This window comes from Rhineura floridana, chromosome 3, assembly GCF_030035675.1.
Source record: "Rhineura floridana isolate rRhiFlo1 chromosome 3, rRhiFlo1.hap2, whole genome shotgun sequence".
NCBI classification, from domain to species: Eukaryota; Metazoa; Chordata; class Lepidosauria; order Squamata; family Rhineuridae; genus Rhineura; species Rhineura floridana.
Window position 1 is genome coordinate 205,197,966 of NC_084482.1, and position 25,929 is coordinate 205,223,894.

The 25,929-nt window shown below is 41.6% G+C and overlaps 1 long non-coding RNA gene and 1 pseudogene across 1 annotated transcript; one reads left to right on the forward strand and one right to left on the reverse strand.

Annotated features, from left to right (window-relative positions):
* Window positions 1-665: 665 nt before the first annotated feature.
* Window positions 666-22,635, forward strand: LOC133381217 (zinc finger protein 91-like; annotated as a pseudogene).
* LOC133381271 (uncharacterized) lies at window positions 13,177-15,227 on the reverse strand. The gene is made up of 3 exons (XR_009761652.1): window positions 15,161-15,227; window positions 14,071-14,163; window positions 13,177-13,658 (listed from the first exon to the last, which is right to left on the reverse strand). It is a non-coding gene; the product is annotated as an uncharacterized LOC133381271 (long non-coding RNA).
* Window positions 22,636-25,929: the final 3,294 nt, after the last annotated feature.

Sequence of the window (25,929 nt, forward strand, 5' to 3'; positions counted from 1 at the left end):
TCCCTATCCAGGCTCTCTAAGAAGGTGAGAAGGTATTCTCCCATCACTTTGTCTGGACATGAGAATACCCTGTTTTAGCTAAGATTTCTATCTTAATTTCCAGTTGGACAATTTTTTTTATTTGAATTGTATGCTCCAAGCAACTGTGGTTGATGCTTAATGTACCATGGTTAATGACATCACTAGCCCCCCCCCCCAACATCACTGGGACCCAGGGTTTGGGATGCTCCTGACCTCAGTGGCGGACTGGCCAGGGTGTTAGCTTGCCCGATGGCAAGTGGGCCCTGTGGGCCCCTGATGAAGTGGGCCCCCTTAAACATTAGACAATATGTTAAAAATGTTAATAACCTTTTAGTAGCTTGAAAATATAATAGAAGTTCCAATATTATTACTGTATGCAACTAAAATTTACGTTGTATTACTATTTTAATAAAAAATTTTAATAAAATCATTTTTCAAGGATACTTTATATTTAAGAGTATAATAAATAACTCTGAAAAAATAATTCTGATTCGGGTTATGTGAGGCCGACGCATACATTATATAGGCTCGGATCTTTACTATTGCGACTGCGCAATGAAGCTTAGCTGGGAATCCCAGCCTGGGGTCGTGACGTGCAGCCGGAGTCAACTTTGTATTGAGCTATTGCATACATTGCAAAGACAGCAAATATTTTTCATTGCGTCTGCCTCAGTTTGAGTGTGCTTTGTCAGCTCTTCACCTCGTGCTTGCTGTGTTTTATGTGTTTTATAAAAGGTATGTATTTAATATTTTTTATAAACTGTAGCCCTATGCCCTTTAATTTAAATATAATGTATTTTCTTTCATTGTAAAAAATTAGTATAAAAATACTAGGTAGTAAATATATTTAAGCTGCAGTCTCAAATAATATATACGCATAATGCAAGTTCAATAAATAATGATACCTTTTATTTACTCTACAGTTAAAATTTCTGTGATTGTTAAAATTGTTGTTAATAATAGATGCATCTATAACATATTTCCATTGATGTGTTCTTGCAGTGAGTTCCATTATGTATTTCTAGTTGAAATACATAATGGACCTCGCTACCGTACTGTAGAAATTTTCTACAATACGCTACAACAGTTTACAAACAAAATGCAGAATACAGCAACACAATAATAATAACAACTTATTATTATCGGAAGAGGTGACACTGTCGGATCCAAGATGGCCGTGAGAAAGTGAGTACAGTGAAAACCGCTGTTCCGTAGCTCAAAGTAAATTTACAAAGGAAAGGATAACAGGATAAGAGTTACTATATCTGTCACCGGTATCATTTTTATATCTTTTTATTTTACTACTCTGTTATTATCCTCAAAATTACCCGATACATGAAAGCCGAGAGAAACTTGGCAGAAGTAGAATGCTCCGACCGTAATATAAACAAACAAGATAAGGAGACCTTGTACTTTGAAAGCTACGACAAATAGATAATAGTAACCGAAAACAAGTAGAATTATTAAAGTTTTTAACATTTTAAATGCACCAGAGTCGGACTAATTAAAAGACGACAATCCTTGCACCTGACTGGGTTAAATCATATACCCAACAATATGGTCCTCACCAGACAGAAATGCAAAGACTTAGGCATTATACCGGGTAATGAGGATGTGCAAATGATTCCTGGAGGAAAGCAAGCTAAAATCACTTACTACTACCAGCCGAATGAGAATGTAACCAAGACAAAAGATAAGGCAGAGTCGCAAGAAAATTCGATTCATGAAAATTTAGCCACTGATTGGGATGTAAATAACTTACCAATATGGCTTCCAAGCAATGAAGAGAACAACAGCTTTTTGAATTTAGCACAAGAAATCGAGGTAGCAGAGGGACAGGGAGCTTCCCAGGAATTGTCGTGGTATATGAATGAGACTACGTCAGTAGTAGACGAAGAGGGCTCAGTGCCACCATTGGAATCCTCAGGCTGCTATGAGGAGTCTAAAATCAGCCCGCAACTTATTGCAACGTATACAGAGAAGACAAAAGAATCTGAACTATTCAACTTACAAGCAGCAACAATAAAGGATGATTGGTGTCAGATGGTGTCTCAATCACTCACACAAATCGCCAAATTTGTGGCTGAAGCAAATTCGTTGCTAACAACGCTAACAGAATTCATTGTAAAAAGGGAGCTCCATACTGATACAGAGACAAAGACTGTAAACACAGGCACGCAGGGCTCCCAGACAACCCAAAGGATAGACCTCCATCTAGTGGCTAAAAAAGAGAAGAGCTCCAAGCTTCCAACCCAAACTGTAAAAAAGAGTAAAAATGTCAAATCTACCAGGGGTCATCGTAGATGTCACATGAAATTTGAAAGACTCTTCAAGCTATTGGAAACATCAAAAGAGCCAACTGAAAAGAGGAAGAGAAAAAGAAAGACAAGACAAAGACCAAAGTGCTTCCTGATGTGGAAAACTCCCAATCAAGCCCAAAAGAGAGCATACAAGGATCATTATTCATGGAAAATAAGTCAGAAAATCTTAACCTTAAACTGCAAATACAAGATGCTCACGAGCAGATAGTAATGGATATGGACAATACTAAACCTTCTCACCCAAATCAAAAAGATAGGCCGTGGGAGTTAACCTTAAGTGAACAAAAGTTGGCAATAATAAATTTTCCAAAACCAAAAGGATATCTAATGCAAAAAGAAAGAAAGAAACATCCGATAAAGATTGTGAATGAATCATGTCCTGGACTTATACAGATGAAAGATATCATAAACATCAAATACCTTTTTTATAATTATATTAATGCGAGAGCTGTAGTAACATTCTCGACGAAAGACAAAACAAGTCTATCGCAAGAGAGAATTGCTAGTAGCACAAAATATACACATTGTTAGAATTTTTGAAAATTTAGCCCCCCCGCAAAGATTAACGGCATCTTCTTTTAATATTAACAAATCTCCATCTTTATTTAAAGAAGAAGCGCGAGAGGCGAATTTGACCATGCCGGATATAAAAGAGAAGATAAATAAAGTGGCAAACCAATTTTTACCGGAAGAACTAATTTTACTAGATACCTTTGCCACTTTGTCTCTCGAGGCAAAGGCAGAAATTTGGACCAAACTTGAAAACCTAATGACAGCACTAAAGGAAATGGAACATAACGATGAAAACCAGAACATAGACACCTCTAGAAACAAGAAAAGCATAAATCAAGGGATACCCGAGCTGACTAGGAATAAGCAGGACAACAAAAGTGAGAAAGATACCCCTCAAATCCCAACAGGGGATAGAGAATTCAAATTACAACTGCCTAAGCCAATTATATCGAGGCGGAACAACACTCTGAGACCAAGGGAAAACGTAAGCTTGGAGTCAACTCCCCCCTATCAAAGTAGCAAATGACACAATAGAAACTCAAAATTCTCCACACTAAAGATTGTATCGTGGAACATTGCCAGTTGGTTTAATAAAGCTACTGACATACCGTACATGAAATTTTTGGAGCAATTTGACATATTACTCCTACAAGAAACTTGGACAACGGATGAGATGGGCCTCGATGGCTACTCGGCATACCAACTAGAAGCCACCCCTAGCTATAGGGGAGGCCACCCAAAAGGTGGTCTATGTACATTTATATCAACGGCAATTAATGTTCCCATTATTAGCTGTGAACCTTTATCAGGATTGGCTACTGCTGCAATTATAAAACTCCCGTGGCACCCTGTGATATTACTTAATGCATACTTTCCACCAAGCAGAGATAAAAAATCGGGCACTAATAAAATTGTTAAGATAGAGGGATATATAACTAAGCTAACTCTACGCCATCCAGATGCATTATTAATAATAGCTGGAGATTTTAATGCCAGAGTGGGCCCATTGGATGAAGCTCTGTTCACTAAATATCAAATGGCAGCCCCCTCCTTGGATGGTCCAACTCTCATGCCTACAAGACAAGCAAAAGATAGAGGCACTAATTATATAGGTCTCTGTCTAATGCAGATGATATTTAAATGAAATCTAATCCTTCTGAATGGACGTACTTTGGGAGATATAGAAGGAGAGTATACATATCTCTCATCTAGAGGCGCGTCCACAATAGATTTAGGCATTGTCTCCCAAGAACTTTATCATCTAATTAGGAGGTATGCGATCATAGATCGGCCTGAAAGTGACCATTCACCTGTAAATATAGTGCTGAAGTGCGGAGAAGGTCAGATATATACTGACCTGCAAACATTTCCTATTTCCGATTGCGAAATTCGACCGGGTAGACTTAAATGGATATCTAAATTAGAAAAGGAGGCCACAGATAGATTAAATGCCCCTGATAGTATGGCTCTAAAGGAACTTATGCTTTCAAATAATCAATCGATTGACCCCTACTATCAATTTCAACAGCTAATAAAGAAGCTTCAGGTGATCTTGATGCCAAGTACAAAAAATAAACAGAAAAATCGGACACAAAATTCCAAATCATGGTTTGACCGTGATTGTGTAGAGAAAAAAAAAATCTAATTGCTACTTTTAAAGCATATAAGCAAAATAGGTCCCAAGAGCTACTGCAGGCATATTGTGAAGCTAGGAGGCAGTACAAACAGATAGTTATCAGAAAAAAGAAACTAGGGCTGAAAGAAATATGGCATCTCCTTACTTATGCTTCCAAGTTAAAAAATTCATCTTTGTTTTGGAAATTAATAGCGAATAATTGGCCAAAAACTTACACCAACCTGGATTGTTACATCTCTCCACAAGCATGGGAAAACCACTTTGCAAACCTATATAGGAACGATTTAGATTGCCATCTTCAATATAATGGAATTAAGATGAATGTACCTGAATGGGAACCCATCACCGTAAATGAAATCTTAGAACTGATATCTAATTTGAAATCAAATAAAGCTCCTGGACCAGATAACATCCCTGCAGAAATTTTTAAAACTAACGTGGTATGGTGGGCTCCAGTACTTGCGACCCTTTTTTCTCATATAGACCATACTATGGAAATACCTAGTGATTGGGGTATGGCCATAATTGTACCAATATATAAAAAAGGCTCACTCTTTGATCCAGCCAATTTTAGACCTATAAGTCTATTAAATATTAGCAAATTATATGCTGCCCATCTATATAGCAAATTAACTACATGGACTGAAACCGAACATATTTTGGCACAAGAACAAGCAGGATTTCGGGCGAGCCGTTCAACTATTGACCATGCTCTGGTCCTACAACATCTGGCAGAGAAATATACTGAAAAAACTAAGAGCTCTCTATACACTGCCTTTATCGATTTAAAGACAGCTTTCGACTCAATATCCAGAGCCAAACTATGGGAAAAACTAGGCAATACTAATATTGATACTCATTTGCTGCTATTAATACGAGGGCTTTATGAGAATACTTATCTATGGGTCAGATGTAACAACAAAGGTCACCTAACAAACCCTATACCCACATATAAAGGAGTAAAACAAGGCTGTATATTGGCGCCGCTTTTATTTAACATCTGTATAAATGCAGTAGTTAGCAGTTTAGCAGCAGTTCCCTCACATCCCCCAAGACTAGCGGAAACACCAAGGCATATATTATTATATGCAGACGATTTAGTACTATTATCGAGAACTCCCATTGGCATAAAGCGCTTGCTATCTGCTTTGGTGGGATACTGCTCAAAAGAGCATCTTATAATAAATCATGACAAAACAAAAGTTATGATTTTTACAAAAAATAAAAGAAGGTCGAACCATCTTTGGCGCTTGAATGGCCATTTAATAGAACAAGTAGTAGCCTTCAAGTACTTGGGGATAACTTTCCAATCATCTAATTCCTGGCAATTACACATGAAAATGGCAATCTTAAATGCGAAAAGAACATCGAAAGCTTTGTTATCCTTCTTTCATAATAAAGGGGGACAGGTTATACCTGCAGCTATCAAAGTGTTTGTGGCAAAAGTAATACCGCAGTTGACCTATGGTACACAAGCTAATACTTGCTTGAAATTTACATCACTTGAGGCAGTGCAAAACTCTTTTCTTAGGTCTATTTTAGCAGTTCCCCCCTGTGTCCCAAATTTCATTCTAAGATTAGAAACAGGATTACCATCTATAAAATCCCGTATTTGGTGTCATAGAATTACCTTTTGGTTGAAATTAATATTTAACCCGGTAGGATTGGCTCCCCACACTTTAAGTGATAGTTTCCAATCTACATGGAAAAAGATGGTATCAGACAAAATATTAACCTTAGGCTTCTCTATCTCAATGATTTTAGCTATGGGCTATATAAAGGCCAAGGTAAACATCCTACAGCGGTTCAGAGATATTGACTACCAACAACATCTGATGTTAGTTAGGAAGCATAGATATAATATCAAACCCTTGGCTCCTATGGCATATCTATCTAATCTCACGTTACCTAAATAGCACAGAGCATTCACATTGGCAAGATTCAATATCTTACCATCGGCGCTGTTAGAGGGCAGATTTAAAAAAGTTCCATATAATGAAAGAAAATGCCCATGTGGTAACGATGAAGTAGAAACAGTCATGCACGTTCTATTATATTGCCCCTTCTATTGTGTCCTTAGAGACCAGTTAATTACTCCCATCTTAAACTCATTTCCCAGTAAAAGTGATATATGCTATGTGGACCTCCTATTGTCTGACCAATCTATCGCAATAACGGAGAAAATTGCCAAATTTTGTGCCACAGCCATTCAACGTAGGAAAATTTTGGTATCTTGAACGTGATAACAACTTTTTAACTCGATTTGAATTGTTTTTAAATAGCCCATGTTGATGTAAATATTTATATGTTGGAATATTTTGATATTTTTGGTCTATGACCGCAATAAACCTACTTGACTTGACTTATTATTATCAAATGCAAACGTACAAATAGCTAACCTATGGCAAATGTTGGATTCAACATTTAATTGTAGATGTTCATTTTTCCAAATGTGGAGTATTTTTAATTAAGTTTTAATTTCAGGAATATTACCCCTACCAGCATGGAAAAGAAAAAGCATAATAAATCTGGATCACTGAAACGCAAAGAGCGACAAGAAGCAGAAAGGCAGGAATCAGCCAAGCGATGCAGGTCTATTACAGATTTTATAATACCACAACCACCATCTACATCAATGTACAGTTCCGCAACAAATAATCAAGAAGCAAGAAACAATACTCATGGTGATGATGCAATGACTTGTGAGTTACAAGAACAGGAAAGAGCTGTTTTGAATGTAGAGACAAATACAATAGCATCCTTTACTCACCAACCCAGGCCCAGTACTTCTTCTGGCTTCATGGTTCCGGTATCTGTACTACCTGTAGTTGCAACATCTGAACACATAGCTTCAACTAGTTACAGGGAATCAGATATACCTTCAGGCATAAATGACTTGGTTTCTGAAGCACATCCTATAAACGAACCTACACAAGAAAATGAAAGATCAACTGCAGGAATCTTCCAATATCCATCACAAGCAAATCTGAAACAGTTTTTTGCTGAACATCCATTTCAGCCACTTGATGATCTGCCATATGATGCTCATTTGTATGAGAGGAAAATTAACATTTGCAGGAACGGATTCTGAGGAACTGAGACAAATAGTGGTAACAAGAGAGGAAGTTCTAAGCTTAATGGACAATATAAAAACTGACAAATCACCGGGCCCGGATGGCATCCACCCGAGAGTTCTCAAAGAACTCAAAGGTGAAATTGCTGATCTGCTAACTAAAATATGTAACTTGTCCCTTGGGTCCTCCTCCATGCCTGAGGACTGGAAAGTGGCAAATGTAACGCCAATCTTCAAAAAGGGATCCAGAGGGGATCCCGGAAATTACAGGCCAGTTAGCTTAACTTCTGTCTCTGGAAAACTGGTAGAAAGTATTATTAAAGCTAGATTAACTAAGCACATAGAAGAACAAGCCTTGCTGAAGCAGAGCCAGCATGGCTTCTGCAAGGGAAAGTCCTGTCTCAGTAACCTATTAGAATTCTTTGAGAGTGTCAACAAGCATATAGATAGAGGTGATCCAGTGGACATAGTGTACTTAGACTTTCAAAAAGCGTTTGACAAGGTACCTCACCAAAGGCTTCTGAGGAAGCTTAGCAGTCATGGAATAAGAGGAGAGGTCCTCTTGTGGATAAGGAATTGGTTAAGAAGCAGAAAGCAGAGAGTAGGAATAAACGGACAGTTCTCCCAATGGAGGGCTGTAGAAAGTGGAGTCCCTCAAGGATCGGTATTGGGACCTGTACTTTTCAACTTGTTCATTAATGACCTAGAATTAGGAGTGAGCAGTGAAGTGGCCAAGTTTGCTGATGACACTAAATTGTTCAGGGTTGTTAAAACAAAAAGGGATTGCGAAGAGCTCCAAAAAGACCTCTCCAAACTGAGTGAATGGGCGGAAAAATGGCAAATGCAATTCAATATAAACAAGTGTAAAATTATGCATATTGGAGCAAAAAATCTGAATTTCACATACACGCTTATGGGGTCTGAACTGGCAGTGACCGACCAGGAGAGAGACCTCGGGGTTGTAGTGGACAGCACGATGAAAATGTCGACCCAGTGTGCGGCAGCTGTGAAAAAGGCAAATTCCATGCTAGGGATAATTAGGAAAGGTATTGAAAATAAAACAGCCGATATCATAATGCCGTTGTATAAATCTATGGTGCGGCCGCATTTGGAATACTGTGTACAGTTCTGGTCACCTCATCTCAAAAAGGATATTATAGAGTTGGAAAAGGTTCAAAAGAGGGCAACCAGAATGATCAAGGGGATGGAGTGACTCCCTTATGAGGAAAGGTTGCAGCATTTGGGGCTTTTTAGTTTAGAGAAAAGGCGGGTCAGAGGAGACATGATAGAAGTGTATAAAATTATGCATGGCATTGAGAAAGTGGATAGAGAAAAGTTCTTCTCCCTCTCTCATAATACTAGAACTCGTGGACATTCAAAGAAGCTGAATGTTGGAAGATTCAGGACAGACAAAAGGAAGTACTTTTTTACTCAGCGCATAGTTAAACTATGGAATTTGCTCCCACAAGATGCAGTAATGGCCACCAGCTTGGATGGCTTTAAAAGAAGATTAGACAAATTCATGGAGGACAGGGCTATCAATGGCTACTAGCCATGATGGCTGTGCTCTGCCACCCTAGTCAGAGGCAGCATGCTTCTGAAAACCAGTTGCTGGAAGCCTCAGGAGGGGAGAGTGTTCTTGCACTCGGGTCCTGCTTGCGGGCTTCCCCCAGGCACCTGGTTGGCCACTGTGAGAACAGGATGCTGGACTAGATGGGCCACTGGCCTGATCCAGCAGGCTCTTCTTAAAATTATGAATGACTCAGTCCCAAGAAAATGGCTAACATATAACAAAGAAAATAGGTGCTTATATTGTTCATACTGCTTGGCCTTTGAGTCTCCCAACACTTGTAATCCATCACCTTTTGTACGTGGCTTTAGTGACTACAGGCGTATTAGCCAGAGCTTGGCTTTACACGAATCGACAACAACACACGTCAGAAACGTTCAGCAATTTATCAGTGTGGTTAATGATGGCACCTTATATATTTTTTTTGCATCTTCACTAATTAAAAAAGAGAATGGCTGTATGGATAGAAGTTGTTGGAAAACATCTAGGACAAGAAAAAATGAAACAATTAAAGCTAATTCGTGAGACAAGATGGTCAGGAAAATCCAATGCAGCAACAACTATATTTGGACGTTTTGATGCTGCCACTGTCAGTACTTTTGTAAATCTATTGACATGCTTATCAATGATACAAGATTCAGACAAGTTTGATGCAAAAACAAAACAAGAAGCAAATGTTTTACTTCAAAGTCTTCTAAAGTTTGAAACAATATTGACAGCATTTACTTACTTGTATATATTTGAAACTACAGCCCCGTTATCAAGTTATTTACAGACAAGTGGTTTAGATATGTTTACTGCATGGAGTTTAGTAGATTCAGCTACAACAAAGTTGAAGGAACAGACAAGAACATTTGATAACGTTCACAGCAAGGCACTGGAATTTGTAAATAAATGTAATGACAAGATTTCACAGTTGAATATGGATGAAAATCAAACATTGGAAATTGACCCTTTGGAAACAGCATTGCCAGTTAAGAGGCAGAGGAAGAAGAAAAGAATGGCAGATGAGCTTATAGAAGATGAAGGAAATTCCTCAGATTCTCTAGCTGATTTTCGAGTAAATGTGTTTAACCTAATAATGGACCGCATTGTCCAGTTACTAGATTCACGCTTTGTACAACACAAACAGTTGTATAAAGATTTATCCTGCTTGGACCCAGCAAAGTTTAAAACTATTGCAGAGAAGGGCCTTGAAGACGAAGCATTGGAAGGTATTATTAAGCTGTCTCCACAAATCAGCAAAGATCAAGTAATATTGGAATTGTTTTCTTTTGCTTCGAACTTTGATGTATTAAAGCTATCGCTTAATGATGGTGAGAATATGGATTTCAGTTGCAACAAGTGTAAAATTTGTAGCACTTGCCCATCGTGTGTACTAAAAATTCTGGCACCCAACAGACTTCATGACAAGGCATATGATAACCTTTATGAACTTTATAAAGTCATCTGCACACTATCAGTTACTCAAGTCCAATGTGAGAGGACATTTTCAAAGCTAAAGATCATAAAGACAAGGCTAAGAAATTCACTGTCTGAGGAGAACTTGGAATCATACATGTTGCTATCCAGTGAAAAGGAATTGTTAGATGAATTGGATGCAGAAGCAATTATTGACAGATTCGCACAATCATCTAGTGAATTCAAACGATTGCTCTTAATATAGTGGACTACATGAAATATGCTTTTGAACTACCTGTTAATGTGTAAAATGTTCAGTACAAGCAAACTATTTAAAAATATCCACCATTTATTTAAAATTAAAAAATAATTTAAAAATTCAATTATAACAATCTGTATTTACATTTAGTATCTACTGTATAGTGCCAGTAATATGTACAATATATGTACACTGTAATTACTAAAAATATACATTTATTTTGCAAAAAATTTAATTGTGTCTTTTTTGAAAATTTTATTTATTTCTTATAAAAATTAAATGATAGCCTTATAGTTGTTGGTGGGCCCCCTTTGTCTCCTGGCAACCAATATTTTTAGACCCAGTCCGCCACTGCCTGACCTGGCAACCCTGGTGAGGTTATTATGAGGCCTTCCCAGATGTTCCCATTGGCTGATGAGCTGTGATGTCACAAAAGCATATGGCAGTTGAGAGGATATAAAGGTGGTCCTTGGGGAAAGCCAGTGGGCACAGGGAAAAGGATTTTTCTTCCCCAGCTGAAGACAGCAGGCAACACCTGTGACATTCAGCATTGTCCAGTCTTCCTCCACTTCGAGATGAATTGGTGAATGGATGGAACGAGGCGATCATATGGCCATGGGATGCTATGGAGCAATAATGAGGCAAGTTTACTTGCTGAGCAGGATCATGGCTTGAAGGTGGCTGATATCCACAATCTGAAGGTGGCTGATGTTTAGCGATGGACCTAGAAGCTGGCAGATGTTGGTGGGTGGAAGAGAGTGCTCCTGGGCGGCCAAGGGTGCAGGCCCCAGAGGACCCAGCCAGGGGTGTAGCTGCCCAGGGTGTCAGGGGGTATTAGACTGCTTACTTTTTTTGGAGCAGGGTCCGTGTGTCTCCATAGTTCTACAAGGCAATCTGCATGAGAGTGTTAGGCACTGAGATGAACCTCAGACATGGTTTCTTGTCCTTTCCTGCTGATTGAAGCCAATCAGAGTGAAAGGCAGTAAGATAGCCACTGAGAAGATTCTTCTCAGTAGCTAACACATTCCCCTTTCATGTGGATTGTTCTTGGCAGCATCCCTGTACGTGCCCAAAAAAGGAATTATACCATCTGCGTACTTTCTTCACACGCAGCTTGCAGCCTTTCGGAGCGGTCTGCTGTTCAGAGATGCATTCGCATGAAGCGGAGGCACCAGGTGTTGCCTTTTTACGCAGCCTGCTAATATGGGGTGGATGGAATAACAAGGTCCTCTTTCAACAAGCCTTTTAAGTTGAGACCTTATTCCACTCTACTTCTGTGTTGGAATTGCTTTTTAATATATTGTTAAACCTTTCCGTTTTGTAAATCGTCCTTAAACCTTTTTTTAAAAGATGTTATTAAAGCTTTTTTTAGAGGAAGGCAATGGTAAACTACCTCTGAGTAACGCTTACCATGAAAACCCTATTCACAGGGTTGCCATAAATCGGAATCGACTTGAAGGCAGTCCATTTCCATACTTTTTTAAAAATGTTTTTAAAGATGTTTTGTTTTAATGTATTTGAAAGTCTATTTTTATAATGTTTTAAAGTGTTGTTGCTTTTTTTGGCCACCCTGGGCTCCTGCTGGGGGGAAGGGCGGGATATAAATCAAATAGTAAATAAATAGATAAAATATGACAATAAATAAATAAACAAACCTCTCCACTTGGGCACCCTTAGGAGCAAATTGAGGGGGGAAATTCTATACGACTATAAGCAAAGACACTTGTAGGCTCCCTGGACTGTGAAACTTATTCTGCGCAATGAAGCTACTTTCGAAAAATATCTCTGCTAAGAGCTGTATATTGTGGCTCTTTTGCCTGCGCACTGCCCTGTTGTACACTTTGGGCCTTTTGTGAGAGTGAGAGGAGGTCCCATCCTGCCACCCTCAGAAAAGGGTCTGGGGCAGGAGGAGCTGTGAGAGTTAGCAGCCAGGCCCAGCAGAGGTTGCAGGCACTTTTCATCCCGCCAGGCAGGCGAGCTCCCACTTCTTGCTGCTAGGAATTTGTTGGCCTTTTTTTCTCGATATGAGCATCTGGCCCAGGCCGGATGCTGTTGCCCTGTGCTGGGATAACTTGATAAAGGCCGAGGGCCACTGACACAGCACCGCAGAGCTGCCTCCAAGGGAGTTGTGATCCCGGACTTCATCCTCTCCCCAACAGACCCAAGGCTGGGTCTCTTGTCTTCGTGGTTGCACAGGGCTGGCAGAACGCTGGAGCCTCGACTGGGCAGTTGAGCGCAGCAGGAGGATGCACAGAATAAAAACGTTGACATGCAGAACTGTTTACCATGACATCACATGACAATGCATCACCTCCAACGCCAGGCCCCCTCATTATGCCAAAAAAAGTTGAAAGACCAGCTGTGTGTATATCTAGGAAGTTTATTATGCAGGAAAGGAAAGACACATACAGTCAATTGAGCGAAATAGCTGGCATTGAAGCAAACATAAGTAGAGGAATTATTGGCATAGAAGTGCTTTGCATTTTCCTTGTATCAGAGGGAGAGATGTAAACCGTGGCGGGTATACAGGAAAGAGGAGTGTGTTTACTACTAAGAAGAGTCTTCTCAGAGGCTGCCTGGCCTCCTTGCACTACACCGAGATGCAATCAGCAAGAAAGGGGAAGCATGCTAGAAGACACTTCCCAGTGGCTAAGACATTTTCCTATCGTTCTTACACCCTTTCTTTGACTATAGCCTCTTCACGCATGTTTCTTCAGCTGCTGCCCTCCACCTTTCTTGTCACCTAGCAGTAATAGGAGACTGTTTTCATGCATGGTTTTTGTGGTAGGGTGCAAAGGTGGAGAAGAGCATACGTCATATGTTCCGGACCAATTTGCTGATAGTGGGTGTGGTCTCTGGCAGATCTGGGAAAACCAAAAGAAATCACATTATTACTGTTGTCTTTCGGCATTGTTGCAACAATACGATATTTTAATATACTGTAGGGATGGCCCACGACAACTAAGGCTGGGAAGGGGGCTTATCCCTTGACACTTTCACGTTATCTTCGTTATTCTCTCACATGGCGATCAGAACAACAGACATCCCTTGGAGGCAATCATCGTGAAAGTGGAGTGTGTTTTCCACTGAGAAGAGTTGTCTCAGTGGCTGACTGGCCGCCTTGCACTACAATGAGATCCAATCAGCAAGAAAGGGGAAGCATGGTTGAAGACTCTTCACAGTGGCTAAGACATTTTCCTATCATTCTTTCATCCTTAGCCTCTTCAAACATGTCTCTGAACCCCAAAATCTGCTCGTGCCCAGGACAAATCATACAATGCAGGAAAGGGAAGGGTGTCCTCTTGGAGATGCCAGTGCGTCCAACCTGACCCAGAGCTTCTGCTGGGCACTGGGCACGGAGGAGTGCATCTATGAAAAAACAAAGCAGACAAAAATGTGCAGGAAAACATAAAGAACTGGGGGTGCCCACCCCAAACTCTGCTCTGGGCCCAGCCAAATCATACATCCCAGGAAAGGGCAGGGTGTCCTCTATGAGATGCCACTGCGTCCCGCCTGGGCCAGAGCTCATGTTGGTCGCAGCACACGTAGGAGGGTATCTATGCAAAACCAAAGCAGACAAAAACATACAGGGAAAACTAAGTAACTGGGGATCCCAAACCCCAAAATCTGCTCTGGGCCAGGACAAATCATATACCCCAGAAAAGGGGAGGGTGTCCGCTATGAGAAGCCTGTGCAGTCCTGGCCCAGAGCAGATTTTGGGCTGTGCACCCACATTTATTATTATTTTCTGGTTGTTTTTGTCTATTTTGATGTTGCATAGATGCTCCCTTGGGTGCCCTGTGCCCAGCAGAAGCTCTGGGCCAGCTGGAACACAATGGCATCTCGTAGAGCAAACCTTCCTCTTTCCTGGGGTATATGATTTGTCCTGGGCCAGAGCAGATTTTGGGGTGGGCACCCCCAGTTAGTTATTTTTTATGATGTTATGACATCATTATGTATTTATGATAATATCAGAGCCTGAGGATTTTGATTGCATAAATGTATTGTTATTCTTGACAGGGAGAGTCCTCCGATCACAGGGATATATCATACAGGGAACCCCACCATATATTTTGGGGTCCAGACACATGTTCAGTTTTGCTTGAAGCTGCTGTAGGTGTCAACTTTTCTTCTTTTTTAGTGTTTTGAACTTTACAGCAAATAAGGAACTGGGAACTAGGAACCAACTGCAGCGTCGTAACTGAAAGGTGGCATCAACCAAAGCAGGCTTTTTTCTCCACCCCCCATCCCATCCCATCCCATCCCGGGTAAGCGAGGGGGCTGTGGATGGCATGTTGCTTCCATTGCAACTCCCACCCTGCCTGGCCGGGGATTTCTTTTGGCTCACGCCCGTTTGCTCACTTACCCTCCGCTAGTTCCCTCGCTCGTCCTCCATTACAGGAACTGAAACTTGAACCAAATTCAAATTTCCCGCTCTTACTAAGGAGGAATAGGCTCAGTGAGATCTAGGCCAGAGAACTCTATGTAAGGAGGTCATGCAGGAGATTCATGAGATGGCAACCTCGCTGGACAAAGATTCTTTTGCCCTTAATCAATAGCTATGGAAGGTATGAATTCTGCTTGGTGGTGTTACCAATGAGGTCATTAGAAGGGTGCTGATGGACTTACCCTGCGCATAAGAACATAAGAAGAGACCAGCTGGATATAACCAAAGGCTTGTGTAGTCCGGGATTCTGTTTTCACAGTGGCCAGCCAGGTGCCCATGGGAAGCCCATAAGCAGAACATGAGTGCAACAGCACTCTCCCCGCTTGTTTTCCCCATACTGCCTCTGATAATGGTAGCCATCTTAGGAAACGGACGCATCTGCCGTGAGTTATTTATCTTGATTCTGTTTTTTGTTGTCAGGCAGGTCTCTTGTTGGGATGCAGGTGGCGGGAGCTAAGGATACTGAATTAAGGTGGGTAGACCCAGGAGTAGCTATCAAGGAGGGGAAGGGGCAAGGCAGCAGGTAGTTGGGGCTGTGTGGGCACACCAGGAGGAGTACTGGATTGGCTCCCCCAGTGTGCCCACAGAGCCCTGACTTCCCCATCGCCTTGCCTCTCTCGCTTACAGTAGGTGGCAGCGATGTCATTGCCAGGAGGGCTGATGGCCGGCACCCCTCCCAGTTGGCTACTCCTGGGTAGGCCAGTAGATTTTCACTGTTTAAGGCAGTCATATCTATATGTATTTTGCTTGAAAGAGGACATCTGAATTTTAAACCTAACCTCATCTCCTGCCTGGAAGGAGATGGAGAAGACCTCTTTGTCCAGGGTTTTGCAAAAGAGGAGAAATATGCTCAGAAGTATGATCGGACTGCTCTGTGTTCAGGACTAAATTGTAGAATAAGAGGTGTTTCCCCATCAACATTAGCTAGCACAGGAGTTCCCAAACTTTCCTATCCCCAGGGCTCACTTGAGACACCTAAATATTACTGAGGCCCACCAATCACAAAATGCTGGTGCAGGGGCAGAGTTAGTCAGAAAATGTTGGCAGAAGGAAGTAAACAATGGCATAATCTGCTGGCAATTAGTGACATTTTCTACCAATCCATTTGTGAAAATTGCTGGTTTCTTTGCAATTGCATTTACCTTGGGCAAGGAGCTCCATAGCTTAGCTTTCCTCAAGCTGACATTTGTTATGAATATGGTGCGATAGCCCTCCCATTCTAGACTCCTTCTGGGAGGACGGGCAGGATGTAAATGCAATTATAAATGATAATAAGATTGGCAGATACTAGAGACTGGGCTTTTTCCGTGCAGGCCCTTCACTTGTAGAATACTTGGGTATCCTTCTCAATCTATGTATGTGGCTGGCTTTGTTTCAGTTTTTTAACAGGCATTGAAGATCCAGTTGTTTCAAATTGCTCTTATTTGAGATGCTGGATTATTGATTTTTGTTTTCTGCTGCTTTGAACTGTGTTATTAATAGCTTAGTTAATCTTAGGGACTTCTTAATTGGGATTTTTCAAATTCGCTTAAGTACTGTTTGAAATTATGGTATTTTATTGAAACAATGTTTAATACCTTTTATGTTTATGTGAGACCACTTGGGAGGGTGCTTTACCTTAAAAGGCAGCGTAAATGTTTAAAAATAAAATAAAACTCGCAATCAGGTTATTAATTAATTTCCCCTTGGCACACAGTTTGTAAATGACTGCTAACAACCTTTCTATCTAACCAGAATTCCAACTTCCGTAACTGAAGCAGGCCTCATTGATATCTCTCTCGCTCGGGTGTGTCTCTTCTCTCCCTCTTTTAAAGGTGCTTTAAAACAAAAGAAATTGTCAGTATCATTTTAAAGTACTGGAATTCCCTGTAGTAACAAATTCAGTTTTATTTGCTGCTCAGATGTTTCTTTTCTTCCTTGTTGCTTGTAGAGAATCAGGTCTCACTACCTATCAAGTAATAGTTTCCTCAGCCTCACTTTGTATGACCCTAGTTAAGGTATTTGTGTTTCTTTAATTTTTATGTTTAGGGTCTATGGAACTCCCTACCACAATAACTCAAGAGTTCTCAATATGACCCTTTTCCACTGCCACCATTCCCATAGAAGGTCTTTAAAACCTCCGAGTAGCTTCATAGAAGAGGGTTAGGCATGAGATGGACACCCTGGAAATAGGTTGAAGTACAGGGATTTTATGTGCATAAGGGAATACTGATTGGGGTCTTAAAGGTGCTTGATGACAGTTTCTAAAGACTCAGGAGATACTGCTGCTGACCCCTGCTTCTAAGTGTCTTTTCCCTTAGGGACAAATTCCCTAAATTTCCACCCCAGCCAAATTCACCGACAACCTGGTCCAGCTGCTGGGAACAACCTTCCTTTAACTCCAGATCTCCTCTAGTTGAACTTCTGGTGGCTTGGACTCTTGAGTTGGTCTGAACAACCCACCTGTAACCTTCCTGTGGTAAGCCTCTCAGCCTCAAACAGCCATGGCTTCCGATCTTCATCAGCCAAAGATTGTTAGCACATTGGGGACAAATAGCTTAATGTTCAGGCCTCTGCTCGCCACTTTTGGGTCAGCTGTCTCTGGCCTCTACCTAACAACTCCCTCATCAACTGCCTTTGCCAATTGCCTTTCCCATTTAACTGCCCATCCTTCAGTTTCTGGAGCAACCAGCCAATCAGAACCTATTGTATCCCAGACCAATCAAAATGAATTTCCACGATCCAGGCCCTGTCTACAAATATTAAAAATGATTGTTCGGACAGAAGGTGAGGTTCAGGATAGTCTTCTTACAGTAGGGCCCTGCTTATACAGCGGGTTCCGTTCTGGACCCCCGCTGTAAAGCGGCAAACACCATAATGTGGAACCCCATTGACTTTAATGTGCTGCGTTGCGCAAAAACGTTGCAAAATGGCGCAAAAGAGAAAAAAAATAGCTTTTAAATTAAAAACGAAAGCCGCCGCATCAGCAGAACGCCTTGAAGCGGAACGCGGTAAAGCGGGGCCCTACTGTATTCCCTTCCTGGCACACCTGCTTCGCAAATCTGACCCACTATGCATTTCAAATTATCCAGTAGAGCTGCCACCATTTCCTACACCCCTTTTTCCCAGACAGGAAGACTCTCAGGGCCCCAATTTAGTACTCAGAATTCTGGGATCCTAGGGACAGCACACCCTGCACTTCCCAGCCAGAGCTGCCTTTAACTTACTGTAAGGCCCAAAGCCAGCACGCTCCCTCTATCGCTGGCAACAATCTGAAGAGTCACCTTTTCTTTAGCACCTGAAAATCCTTTTACTCAGTAGCGGGGAACCCAAGTGTCCTAGGCACATGGGATGTCTGAATATCCTGAGAGTTTGGCCACCAGACCCACAGAGACCAGATGTCCAATTATAAAATGATCGTCAAGAACAACAGAGAAAGGAAAAGGAGCAAATTGCTCAAAGCCGAATCTTGAAACAAAAGAAGCTCTTTAGCTCTAGTATCAAGTCGCTACTTACCTCCAGAATATTGGGCCTCTCAGGTGTAAAGCTGTTTGACCTGTCAACTGCAGGCTTTTTCCTTATGGTGGATGGGGAACAAAGGCTGGTTATCACAGCCCACCTTTTAAGGATATTTCCTCCCATATGGGTTTGAGGGGCACTGGCCTCCCTTGGATGAATTAAAGCTCAACTCATGTAGTGCATGTAACAGGGGTCTAACATTATGGGATGAAGGGAGAGAGGGGTTGTGAGATGCCCTCTGGGCAGAGGAAAGGGCCATATTCCTGTCAGACAGGATCCATTTTAGGTTTGTAAATTCTAGCTGTGCATAAGCACTGGGCTGCCCACCTTAAACGGAGGAACAAGAGAGCAAATTTTTGTCACAATCATCTCGCACCATCTCTTTTCACAGCCTATTACCTAGCAGCTACTGCTGAAATAGCTGTGTACAAGGCCTTGAGCTTTCGCAGTTAAACTCTGATATCAACAGATGTCCCAAAAATATGTTTTCAAAGTACAAATCATAATATATTCACAGGATTTCATCACCCTTCTTTTTCATTCCATCAGGAGACGGGGGTCAAGACTGAGGGAGAGCCATCAGAAGTATCACTGGAAAAAGCTGAGGAGCAGATGCAGGAACAGAAATGAGGAGTCAAGATGGAGCAAAGAGACAAGAGGGGAGACAAACACAGCCCCCAGGATATGAATCCAGAAACCTCTCAGGATGCTGCATATAAAATTCAACAGGAAACTGAATTGAAGTACGAATGCTTGGAATGTGAAAAGAGATTTCAGTACAGCTCAGATCTTACGTCACATCAAAGATTGCATACAGGAGGGAAACCTTATAAATGCTTAGAGTGTGGAAAGAGCTTCAGTAGAAGTGGCCACCTTACTTCGCATCACAGAACTCACACAGGGGACAAACCTTATAAATGCTTGGAGTGTGGAAACAGCTTCAGTGAGAGTAGCAACCTTACTTCGCATCACAGAACTCACACAGGAGACAAACCTTATAAATGCTTGAAGTGTGGAAAGAGCTTCACGCGGAGTAGCAACCTTACTTCGCATCACAGAACACATACAGGGGACAAACCTTATAAATGCTTAGAGTGTGGAAAGAGCTTCAGTGAGAGTAGCAGCCTTACTAAGCATCAAAGAACTCACACAGGGGACAAACCTTATAAATGCTTAGAGTGTGGAAAGAGCTTCAGTGAGAGTAGCAGCCTTAATAAGCATCAAAGAACTCACACAGGGGACAAACCTTATAAATGCTTGGAGTGTGGAAAGAGCTTCAGTAGGAGTGGCCACCTTACTTCGCATCACAGAACGCACACAGGAGACAAACCTTATAAATGCTTGGAGTGTGGAAAGAGCTTCAGTGAGAGTAGCAACCTTACTGAGCATCAAAGAACTCACACAGGGGACAAACCTTATAAATGCTTGGAGTGTGGAAAGAGCTTCAGTAGGAGTGGCCACCTTACTTCGCATCACAGAACGCACACAGGAGACAAACCTTATAAATGCTTGGAGTGTGGAAAGAGCTTCAGTCAGAGTAGCAGCCTTACTTCGCATCACAGTACACACACAGGGGACAAACCTTATAAATGCTTGGAGTGTGGAAAGAGCTTCAGTGAGAGTAGCAGCCTTACTAAGCATCAAAGAACTCACACAGGGGACAAACCTTATAAATGCTTGGAGTGTGGAAAGAGCTTCAGTGAGAGTAGCAGCCTTACTAAGCATCAAAGAACTCACACAGGGGACAAACCTTACAAATGCTTGGAGTGTGGAAAGAGCTTCAGTGAGAGTAGCAGCCTTACTAAGCATCAAAGAACTCACACAGGGGACAAACCTTATAAATGCTTGGAGTGTGGAAAGAGCTTCAGTGAGAGTAGCAGCCTTACTAAGCATCAAAGAACTCACACAGGGGACAAACCTTACAAATGCTTGGAGTGTGGAAAGAGCTTCAGTGAGAGTAGCAGCCTTACTTCGCATCACAGAACACACACGGGACAAACCTTATAAATGCTTGGAGTGTGGAAAGAGCTTCAGTGAGAGTAGCAGCCTTACTAAACATCAAAGAACTCACACAGGGGACAAACCTTATAAATGCTTGGAGTGTGGAAAGAGCTTCAGTGAGAGTAGCAACCTTACTTCGCATCAAAGAACTCACACAGGGGACAAACCTTATAAATGCTTGGAGTGTGGAAAGCGCTTCAGTGAGAGTAGCAACCTTACTAAGCATTAAAGAACTCACACAGGAGACAAACCTTATAAATGCTTGGAGTGTGGAAAGAGCTTCAGTGAGAGTAGCAGCCTTACTAATCATCAAAGAACTCACACAGGGGACAAACCTTATAAATGCTTGGAGTGTGGAAAGCGCTTCAGTGAGAGTAGCAGCCTTACTTCACATCACAGGACTCACTCAGGGGACAAACCTTATAAATGCTTGGAGTGTGGAAAGAGCTTCAGTAAGAGTGGCAACCTTACTTCGCATCACAGAATGCACACAGGAGACAAACCTTATAAATGCTTGGAGTGTGGAAAGAGCTTCATGCAGAGAAGCAGCCTTACTTCACATCACAGGATTCACACAGGAGACAAACCTTATAAATGCTTGGAGTGTGGAAATAGCTTCAGTAAGAGTATCCACCTTACTTCGCATCGCAGAACTCACACAGCGGACAAACCTTATAAATGCTTAGAGTGTGGAAAGAGCTTCAGTGAGAGTAGCAGCCTTACTAAGCATCAAAGAACTCACACAGGGGACAAACCTTATAAATGCTTGGAGTGTGGAAAGAGCTTCAGTAGGAGTGGCCACCTTACTTCGCATCACAGAACGCACACAGGAGACAAACCTTATAAATGCTTGGAGTGTGGAAAGAGCTTCAGTGAGAGTAGCAGCCTTACTTCGCATCACAGGACTCACACAGGGGACAAACCTTATAAATGCTTGGAGTGTGGAAAGAGCTTCAGTGAGAGTAGCCACCTTACTTCTCATCAAACAACTCATACTGGGATCAAACCTCATAAATGCTTGGAGTGTGGAAAGTGTTTCAGTCAAACAGGCAACCTTTCTATACATCAAAGAATTCACACGGGTCAAACCTTATAAATGCTTGGAGTGTGGAAAAAGCTTCAGTGTCAGTAGCAACCTTACTTTGCATCACAGAACTCACAGAGGGGAAAAACGTTATGAATGCCTGGAGTGTGGAAAGACCTTCAGTCAGAGTGGCAGCCTTACTTCACATCACAGGAGTCACACAGGGGACAAACCTTATAAATGCTTAAGGGACATCAAATAATCCATACAAGGGAAGAGTCATATATATGATTTGAATTGGGAACTGTTTACTGCTTCTTTGCTAAACTCCAGGTTTTCCTACTTGCGTTTTGCTTGTTCTGGGGCCTTTGCAGCCCAGTTTGTTGCCTTCTCTTCCAGGCATCTCTTCTCTTCTTGCTTTGAAGCTCTCCCTTCTTCAGGTTTGAGGCTCTTTGTGGCCATTGTCCTCTAAGCCGGTCCTTGGGGCTGGAGCTTTCGCTCATATTTGAACAGGTTTGTTTTTCTCCGTTTTATTTACATACATTTCTTGTTTTAATATTTTTTCTTATTCTCAGGTGAGGTTTAAATTTCAAAATTTTATTCTTCCAACCTTTTCCCTTCATCTCTGTTCTTCTGGATCCTAGGACCCTACATTCAACTGGTTCCTTTGAATCCCTGCTGGCATAGGAAGTTATCATATTCTTTCTTGTCTTTTTTTCTTAATATTTAGGATAAATGACTGTATAGCTGTAATGTAGCAGAGTTTTAACTAGTTTGGACTGGTGGAAGGGGTATAGGAAAGTAGAGTTACATAATAGTTAAAATTGTTACTAGTCTTGGATGCCATCATTATTGTTTATAACAACTGAATTGCACATTGTTCTTCTGAATAAAGTTAAGTTTACATATCCATATTCTGTTTTGTTTTTCAAGTAATAATTATTTTCATATACTGATCCTTATTTCTCCCTTCCTCAAGTTACAGTAATGTGCTGGGGATTTCTCTTCGATATTATCATACCTCTGTCTTTCATAACCAGGTACCGTTCTCTGGTATTTAAAGGAAATCTTTCCAAACCAAATACAGTAGGACCCCACTCATACGGCGGGTTACATTCCAGGCCCCGGCCGAAAAGCAAAAACCGCTGGAAAGTGGGGCCCTACATTATTCCAGCTGACAGCAATCAGCTGTAGCGCAGGGAGCTCCAGCTGCTGTGCTCCAACTGACAGCGATCAGTCTTTCAGATCACTCCTCTTCACTGAGGAAAGGACTCCAAGAGGACAGGAGCTGAACTATATCACTGCTCCAGGCGAGGGAATCTTCAGATATCTTCAAGTTCTTTCTGTTGGGATAGCCTGCCTCTGGACAAAAGCACAAAACGTGGTCGAGCTACTGTCACAGCCAGGATGTGAGGAGTAGGGCCTAGTCAGCCTTGGTACCACAATTTTACGACTCTAATTCTAGAACCTGCAGCCCTACAGATATTTCTGGTCTCCCGACTCCCGGCAGCCCCTGTCGGTATGGCCAGTGGTCAGGGATGATGGAAGGGATATTCCAGGTACATCTGGAGGGACACAGGGCTCTACCTTTGCTGGAACTGATGCATATGTACAGCTTAAATTGGGACTTAAACTTGGTTTACAACTGGTAAAAAAATGTTCTGGATATTTTATAGCTCTTTTAAGCTCTTGCAATAGTTTGGGGGTTGAAGCAGCATATTGTTTCTGTGTTTTCATGGAGTCTGGGCTGATTATGTAGTACCTGCTTTTAGTCTCTTATGCCTGAATGCTGTTTGAAAACATGTGTAGCATAACAGTTTAGGAGATGTATTCATTTTCCAGGCTGTGTTAATTCGTAGGGCGGTCCCTATTTCTGTAAGTGCTTTTCTGCACCTTCCTTCATGCACACATGAGCGCTTTCATTTCATGCCTCCACAATCTGTCTCGCTGTTTCCTGTTCTGACTAGTGGCTGGTGGAATATATTTTGTGCTGTGTGTTTTTGTCCCCTCCCTTCAGTTTCTACTTCCACCACCCACCCTCAGTTCTTGAAACCTGAAGTCCATGGCGCACACGCGTGCATGTATTTGTTTACCTGTACACGTACAACGTTTTAGATATACCAGATTCACACAAAAGAGCACTCAAATGTTTTTTAAAAAGACAAACAAACGTGTGTCCTGCTCTCAGCCAGGAAACCTTATATCCGTTGCCGGCATGCACACAGGTATTTGTTGACCTATTCCCATGTGCCTTTTTAAAAAGGCACATTTTTCAAATGCATGTTTTTTTGACGTACCAGATTTGAACAAATCAGCATTCAAAACATTTTTAAACTATATGTGTCACTCCAAGCCAGGCAAAGATTTGGAGTCACTTGCATACAAGGCTGCTGCTTCCTTTCCTGCTTCCTGTACCTGCAAGGGCACTTTTTATTTTTAATACAGCTGTTTTGTGCAAGAGCAGTTCTCCACAAAAGAGCTATTTAAAAGATTAAGAAACATTAGCACAAATGTGCCTTCCACAACAACTGGTGGAAGCAGGCAGGGTGCATCCTTTCCTTTGGGTTGATGGAAACAGAATGGAATTAGGGGATGTGGCAATAGATGGCACCCAGCGAAATGCCATCATGTTTGCCGAGTAACCTACAAGCACATTCCCTGCATAATAGGTTAACGTGCGATTTTCCATGGGGTTTCTTCCCCTATCAAATTATTTGCGTCTTGGCAGAATCTTTATTAAACGGGGGGGGGGGTGTACTCGGAGGAGGAGGAGATTGTGTTGATGCCACAAACACAAAATAGACACAAGTGGCTTCAAATCCACACTGGCATGGGGAAGTCCCCAGTTCAAGTGTAAATCTTAAAAAATATGCATTAAAGTCACCCACAAAGTCAGATGTGCAAAGCAAGGTAGCCAAAACATTTTCAAAATAAAACCAGCAGTTTACCTTATACACACATTCCCGTATTAAAAGTCTAAAAACTACAGAAGTGCAGGGTATATTAATGATAGTCACAGCCATGGCCCCCTTGCCTTTTTTTGCTGCTGGGTTGAGAATGAGATGCTTTTTAATACTTTCTCCAACAACAACAGACGTTCCTCGGAGCCAATAAGCATGAAAGAGGATGTTAGCTGCTTAGAAGAGTCTTCTCAGTGGCAGAATTAACTCCTTTCACCTTGGCTCCAATAGCAGGAAAGTACAGGGAGCATGCTAGAAGATGTATCTCAGTGGCAAACACACACCCCTTTCATTCTGATTGGCTCCCACTCACAGGGTGGTTGTTAGCATTAAAGTTGGGGGAAAGACACATGCACATTTCCTTGTGTTCCTTTGAGGAAAGATGGGGCTATAAATCCAACATGCAATTTTGCTGGGTGATTCTCAGCCTAACCCACCTCACTACATACATTCATAAGGCTTGCTTAAATTTCCAGTTTCCGAAATTCATTTTGATGAGAATGAGATGCTTTTTAATACCTTCTCCAACAACAACAGATGTTCTTAGGAGTCAATATGCGTGAAAGAGGATAATGTTAGCTGCTTAGAAGAGACTTCTCACTGGCAGAATTAACTCCTTTCACTTGGCTCCAATAGCAGGAAAGTACAGGGAGCGTGCCAGAAGACTTACCTCACTGGCAAACACACTCCCTGTACTTTTCTGCAGTTCTCAGATTAAATCTCAATGTGAACCTGCCCACTGTGTGCCCTTCTCCCTTCCCTTTCCTCCTCAAACATTCCTCTTCCCTTGTGGTCCCAACCCTTTCAAAGAAAGCAGATGTGTGCCAACATTGCAACCTCCTCTTGTAAAATGAGAGCCAGTGTGGTGTAGTGGTGAAGGTGTTGGACTACGGTTCGAATCCCCACCAAGCCACGAAGCTCACTGGGTGACCTTGGGCCAGTCACTGCCTCTCAGCAGTCCATTTCCTTTTTTTCTTGTAAAATAAAAATACAAAGTTTTGGTTCATTTTAATTTTGGCGGGTAAATTTGCTTATTATGTATGCCTCAGCAAAGGATGTTTTCTGGTTTACCATGTAAATTGTAGACAGATTATATGAATAGTATCACAACCTTGGATCTTCCACAAAACGTACTGAGAAATAATTCTATTTTTTTTCTTATTCTGTTGGCTTCTCTACTTTAATGTTTTCACAGACAAAAAAGT